The 5622-nt window shown below is 38.9% G+C and overlaps 1 protein-coding gene across 1 annotated transcript in view; it reads left to right on the plus strand.

The window, feature by feature from the left end:
* Positions 1 to 5622, plus strand: part of ANKS1B (ankyrin repeat and sterile alpha motif domain containing 1B) — a 456808-nt gene that overhangs the window by 419673 nt on the left and 31513 nt on the right. The window lies entirely within an intron of this gene.

Here is a 5622-nt window from a genome sequence, read left to right on the forward strand (position 1 = left end):
CACGTTCTTGCTGTTGTTAAATTACTGACATATTAATTGCTGTCTCTTCTGGATGCTGCAGTTGCATTTTTTGAGTGTGTTTATTGCCTTTTGTTGCTGCCTGCCAAAGATCCTGTGGGCAGATCCTACATCTGATGCTTTGTTTTAGTTGCCTGGCTACTGTAAAATGTTATCTTAGCTTTCGCTGAGGTGTCACAGATGCTTTCTTGATGAGTGTCCAAACAAGGAAATATGTAAAAGATGCTGGTGAATGCTGTGCTTGCCTAGTTCTGTTGCTTTAGCGAGAGATGCTACAGTGCACTTACTTTGCTTTGCTACTGCAGACTACCTGTACAATAACATAGAAGGTAGACTGAAACCTTTCATTTACACAGCGGGGTCATGGTCAATACCAAAGGTAATATCATCTGTATCTTTGTATGCAAAGGAACTGTTGTTGGAAGGAGATGGTGGGCAACTGCTTTGCTTAATTGCAATGCATTCTTTTCTGGTAATTGTTACAAAGAAAATTGATTTTTCCTGTTGACTGTATTGCCAGATTTTTCCCTTCCTCTCTCCCTGTGAAGGTCCCCAACAGAGAGAGATTCAAATCTCAGAACTTAATTGCGATGTTGACTTCAAACTTCTTCCCTGCCAAAAACTGAAAGTAACCAGTATTTCTGCTCTCTGTGTTTTCTGTTTATGCCTGCATAACTTTATCTCTTTACATCACCAGCACTTCTGACTAAATTGTTTTCTTGTACTCACAGTTTGAAACCTCTTCTAAGGTCTCTGAATAAGCTATGTTTCCTTCCAGTCAGTCCAAAAATATTTTGTCAGCGAATAAATAAAAAATTACTTTTAACAGCTGTTTTACTTCCTTCTTTAATGTTATTGCAAGCCTTTTTCTTAATTATTCTTGCCTTTTGGCGGTTGTGGTGCATTAATATTTACAAGATGAGATGTAGTTTTCTGTTTATATTAGCAGTCCTCTGTCTGTGAGATCTGGACCAACCAGAATGCAGGATATCCTTTCTCATCGATTCATCAGGTTCATAATGTAAGATACAGTGATAAATGGCTATGTTGTCACTCTATGGATGTACAGTCTGTTGCCGTGCTGTTATCTACGGGTGTCACGTCGCTGAAATGACCAAAAAAAAAAAAAAAGTTCGTAACTTGTCCGCCCTCTTTTTTGGGATTATGTGTGCGCGCATTCGTGTATCGTGCCGTGTGGTTAGCATCTGTCGGCTGTATGGTCTACATACAGGACCAAGGGGGGGATTGCCAGCAGCAGTCCCGCTCAGGGGGAGCTTTGACTTCTGTTCCTGATGTTTTTGTCGCTCACTTCTCCAAAGCGAGAAACCGTGTAAACAGCTCGGTTTGCACAGTTTCACCCCCACAATGTGTTGTGCTGCCCTTTTCTGTGTTAATCCAAAGGCTTTGCCTAGCTGAGAAGCACGCCGGGTTTGCAGAGGCGCTTTTGGGGAATTAGAGGTAACGGTGGTGGTGCTCTGAATGTTCATCACTTCTGTGACGGAGTCACATGTGGTGTGCACGTGAGAGCAAACCTGGTGATCCGTACTGCAGCGTAGTAAGAACGACAGCCAGTCGTTCAGCACAGTGGTTTCAGAGGATCTGTAGGTTTCTCCTAATTTCTGTCATACAACCGCCTGCTTGCAGCATTTCTGCCAAAGAGGGGCTGGTTTGGCCATCAAGCTTTAGAAGCTTTTAAAATGTAAGTACGCCGTGGACCTGTTTCCATTATTTCAAAAACCAAAGATAAAAAGAGATTAAAAAAATTTCTCTCGCTCTAGGAATTAAAATGTAAGCAAATGCTGAGGATTTGGCTGGTCCACAGAACATTTAAAATTCTTACAGGGAGAAAATTATTAATTTTTCAGCCAGAAGTGTTGTATCTATGTGTGCTCCAATTTATTGTTGTCATGGTGACTAATGCATGTTACCATAACCAGGCACAAGGCTTTAACAGGTAAAAAGTTATAAGAGGTGGTCCTTGTTAAAAATGAATATATTCAAGCCACTCAAAAACAGGCTTTTTTTTTTCCCCCTGTAGCATGGAGGGATTTTAACTTGACATTTTTATGAAAAGATGAGGGAGGTATTAGATTTTATAGAAGTTGGATTGATACTGCTTCTCACCTATGACTACTTCCAGGTGCCTTTTAATGTGAGTCAAATACAGTTCTGAGAGAATGGGATGAGATAGAAAAAGGTGCAACAATTGTAAAAAATTACCTAATAGCAGTAATGTGCTTCTGTAGCTCATTTGACATCAAGCATCTGGCCCTTTCTAGAGCACTGAGAATTGCACATCTGCCCATTTTCAGGGTTATGAAGCACTGCAAGAGCATGAGATGTTGGTCTTTAAGGCTGTGACCTTTTTGGTTAAAAGTTGTCACTGTAAAAGGATTGAATCTTTACCACTCCGGCACCTGACTTGAGACTGTTTTGTGATTGTAAATTCTTTATCTGCAAAATGTGGAGTAAAAACTCTTCTTTCTCAAGGTGACTGAGAGAGAGGACAGGCACTGGTTAAAGGCATGGGAAGGTTAGAATACTAAAACACAGGCTGTACAGCAAAAAACACGTGATAAATTGCACAGCTGTCTGATGAGCTGTAAAGTTAGATGAGGAATAAATTATCTTTTGCCTTTCTACTTCATCAGAGAGATAAAAATCTCCATACATATATTGTGTCATAAAAAATACATAAGCTTAAATGTTTGATTATTTCTTATAATTGCAAATTAAATATTCAAACCAGAAAATCCTTATCCTATCATATCTATTTTTAAAAATGAAATCAAACATCATAGTTGGTCCTGCCCGGCAATTTACGAACATTTCTATGCTGCTTGAAATAGTTTTAGGTGCTTATGAAGGTCCTGAATCTCAATACACCACCCATGAGTTGTTACACACCAATTCCTTAGATTTAGAACTAATAGTAATTCATATTTTTCTACCGCAGACCTGAGACTTGTCGTTTCAAGTCTTCTCTAGGTCAAAGATGTTCCTGCTTTATTTTTTTCCTGAAGTAAATTGCCACTGTCATATCCTAAATCTCAGAATTTCAGTATCTGACTAGAGTCAGTCAGCTGAGGAGCTCCTTTTCTTCCTGTAGAGGTTTTTAGGCCCAGATTTAAGAAGGCATTTAGCTGTCTAAATCTTGTTTAAAAGCCTTTCTTCCCTTAAAAAAGGAAAGGAAATTGCATGGGGAATATGTAATCGGAATTACACTTCTGAACATCTTCATGGATCTGGCCTTTGGAGACTACCCTGTTGTAACTCAGTCTAAATAGGTAATGAATACTAGCAATAGTATGGTTTAAAAATCTAAGGAGTTTGGTAAGAAACAAACGGAAAGGAGACCTGAAGCCACTTCTACTGAATATTAAGAAAAAAACCACTTAATGGTACAGTTACAAAAGAAAATTTTATGATTATGTATAACATGCCTTCTTCATCCATCATAATAATCTATACCTACGATGTTTAATTTTATGCAGCTTTTCTTAGTAGCTGCTCCCTTTACAAGACGCACCAAAATATGTGAAAGGTCTTCAGGTGCAGTGGTCTGTTGGGAACAGCAGAAATCCTGTATACCTGCGTGCCCTTAACTTCAGCTCTGTTGCATCTTTAGATCATCCTAGAGACATGTACAGCAATCATATCAATTCAGTTTTGTCTAGTTTAGAAGGACTAGGTATTTGGATGATTGTATTTTTTTACAGAGCAGTTAATGGATACAAATGAATGGTCTCCATGCAGTTCCTCTCTAAGTGTCTCGTACAGTAGTTTTATTAGCCTGGTTGAAGATTATTTCTCATGTCCTTGTGATTATTGCTTCTGAGCTCCTTTATAAAATTGAACCAATATGAGAGGTAATCACTGTTCCTCTTGTTACCACCCTTCATTTACAAACAGAAACAATGCAGTTCTCCGTGCTTTTAATATCTTTCATGCAAAAGGGAGTCAAACTGTAAAATTATGTACTCATTTTACTTCTTATGTACCCTTTTAATTTGTCAGTACTGTCCATTTTCTGCGTGTGAGGAAAGTCACCTGCAGACCAGAGCAACATTAGGGTTTGGAGCACTACCCAGGGTCACTTATTCCATAGAGCTTCTGCTCCTACCTCATGTCCATCCCCGTGCTTCCTCGGTGGGAAGACCGATGGTCAAAAAATATACTTTTATAGCTTCTCTGTCCTGGATTTATTCCTGTTCGATCGTAACAACCTTTTGCTAAATGGATAGGAGGTACCTTCTGAGAACTGCTTCCTTACACAGAACGTGTAGAAGAGTATCTTTATTAGGTAAAAAAAAAAAGAGGACTATTTCAAGTGGTCTGTTAGCTGTGGCCTTGAATAGTTCATAGGAGACAGCTGAGCACACGGAGAATTTGTGATAGGTGCAATCCATCTTCTCTTGTAGTCAAGTATGGACTCCACTAATAAGGATGCAGATCCTTAGCCCTTGTAATGTGATTGAAACCTTATTTTATAAGGAGAACTGCTTCTTAAATCAAATTCCCACTTCAGATTAAATATGATAGAAGGTGTTTTTACACATTAGTGGTCAGAAGGATTCATTTCTGTGGATATAGAATGCCAAAAATTGGAGCAATTGCTCCTGCTGCTTTCCTTTCAAAATTTGAGGTTGAAGTCATATCCATAGCATATAGGCCACTTAACTAGGCAAAACAGAAATTACAATACTGCATAATTTGTAGATGTACTAATAGTGCCAAGATTAACTAGGTTCGTCTTGGTTTATGATGTTCACTTGCTTGAAGTTACCATATCAGCAGGGTAATGTTGATGTTTCCAGATTTATCTCTTGCTTTTCATTGCAGAGTTGTGCAAAATGTGTGTCATTTCATTATTTTGTGACACATGAAAATGATGTACTTGTTTTGTTTACTCTGTCCTGATTTAATTAGTAGGATGTGATAGTTTGCCAGACTTTTGAATGTCTTCAATAAGAATTTTTTCATGTGTTTTTGATGCTTAACTTGGTTTTGCTTTAAAAGTCTTAACTTCTAGTCATATTCTGTGTGAAATACTGATGACAATTCCTTGCCAGCTTCAACACATATTTTAACAATATGACACGCATAGAAAATACATAGAAAAAAGTGCAGGTTAAAAAAAAAAAACGTAGCATAATCCAAATTGAAATAATCATATAGGAGGGGGCAAAATATTTTAAGAAAGAACAAGCAGGGGAGGAAGGAGGGTCAGGAAGGAGAAATCTGATCCCCAAAAGACAGAGTGGACAGGAGAGGGGAATTCAGAGACAGACCAAATGAGACAGGGAGAAGTAGGGCTGGTGACAGAGGAAAGATGGCTTGTGAAGAGAACTCCTCCATCCACAGGTTATTTTCAGTTAAAGTGAGCTGACGCTGGTTTGGCAGCTTCCCAGTGTTGAGGACAAGGGCAGTGTGCGCACACATGAACCAAAAGTACAAGAGATCACAGTTAAAAAATAAATAACCTCCAAATAATATATTTTTTTTTTGTATGGGCCTGCAAGGTGGAAGGAGCCCCAAGGGCCCAGAGGTCAGCCCAGGTCCAGTAAAGCCATGTCCAAAAATACATAGTGGCAGGGGGGGCCC

Source organism: Charadrius vociferus, unplaced genomic scaffold (genome assembly GCF_000708025.1).
Source record: "Charadrius vociferus isolate BGI_N301 unplaced genomic scaffold, ASM70802v2 scaffold72, whole genome shotgun sequence".
NCBI classification, from domain to species: domain Eukaryota; kingdom Metazoa; phylum Chordata; class Aves; order Charadriiformes; family Charadriidae; genus Charadrius; species Charadrius vociferus.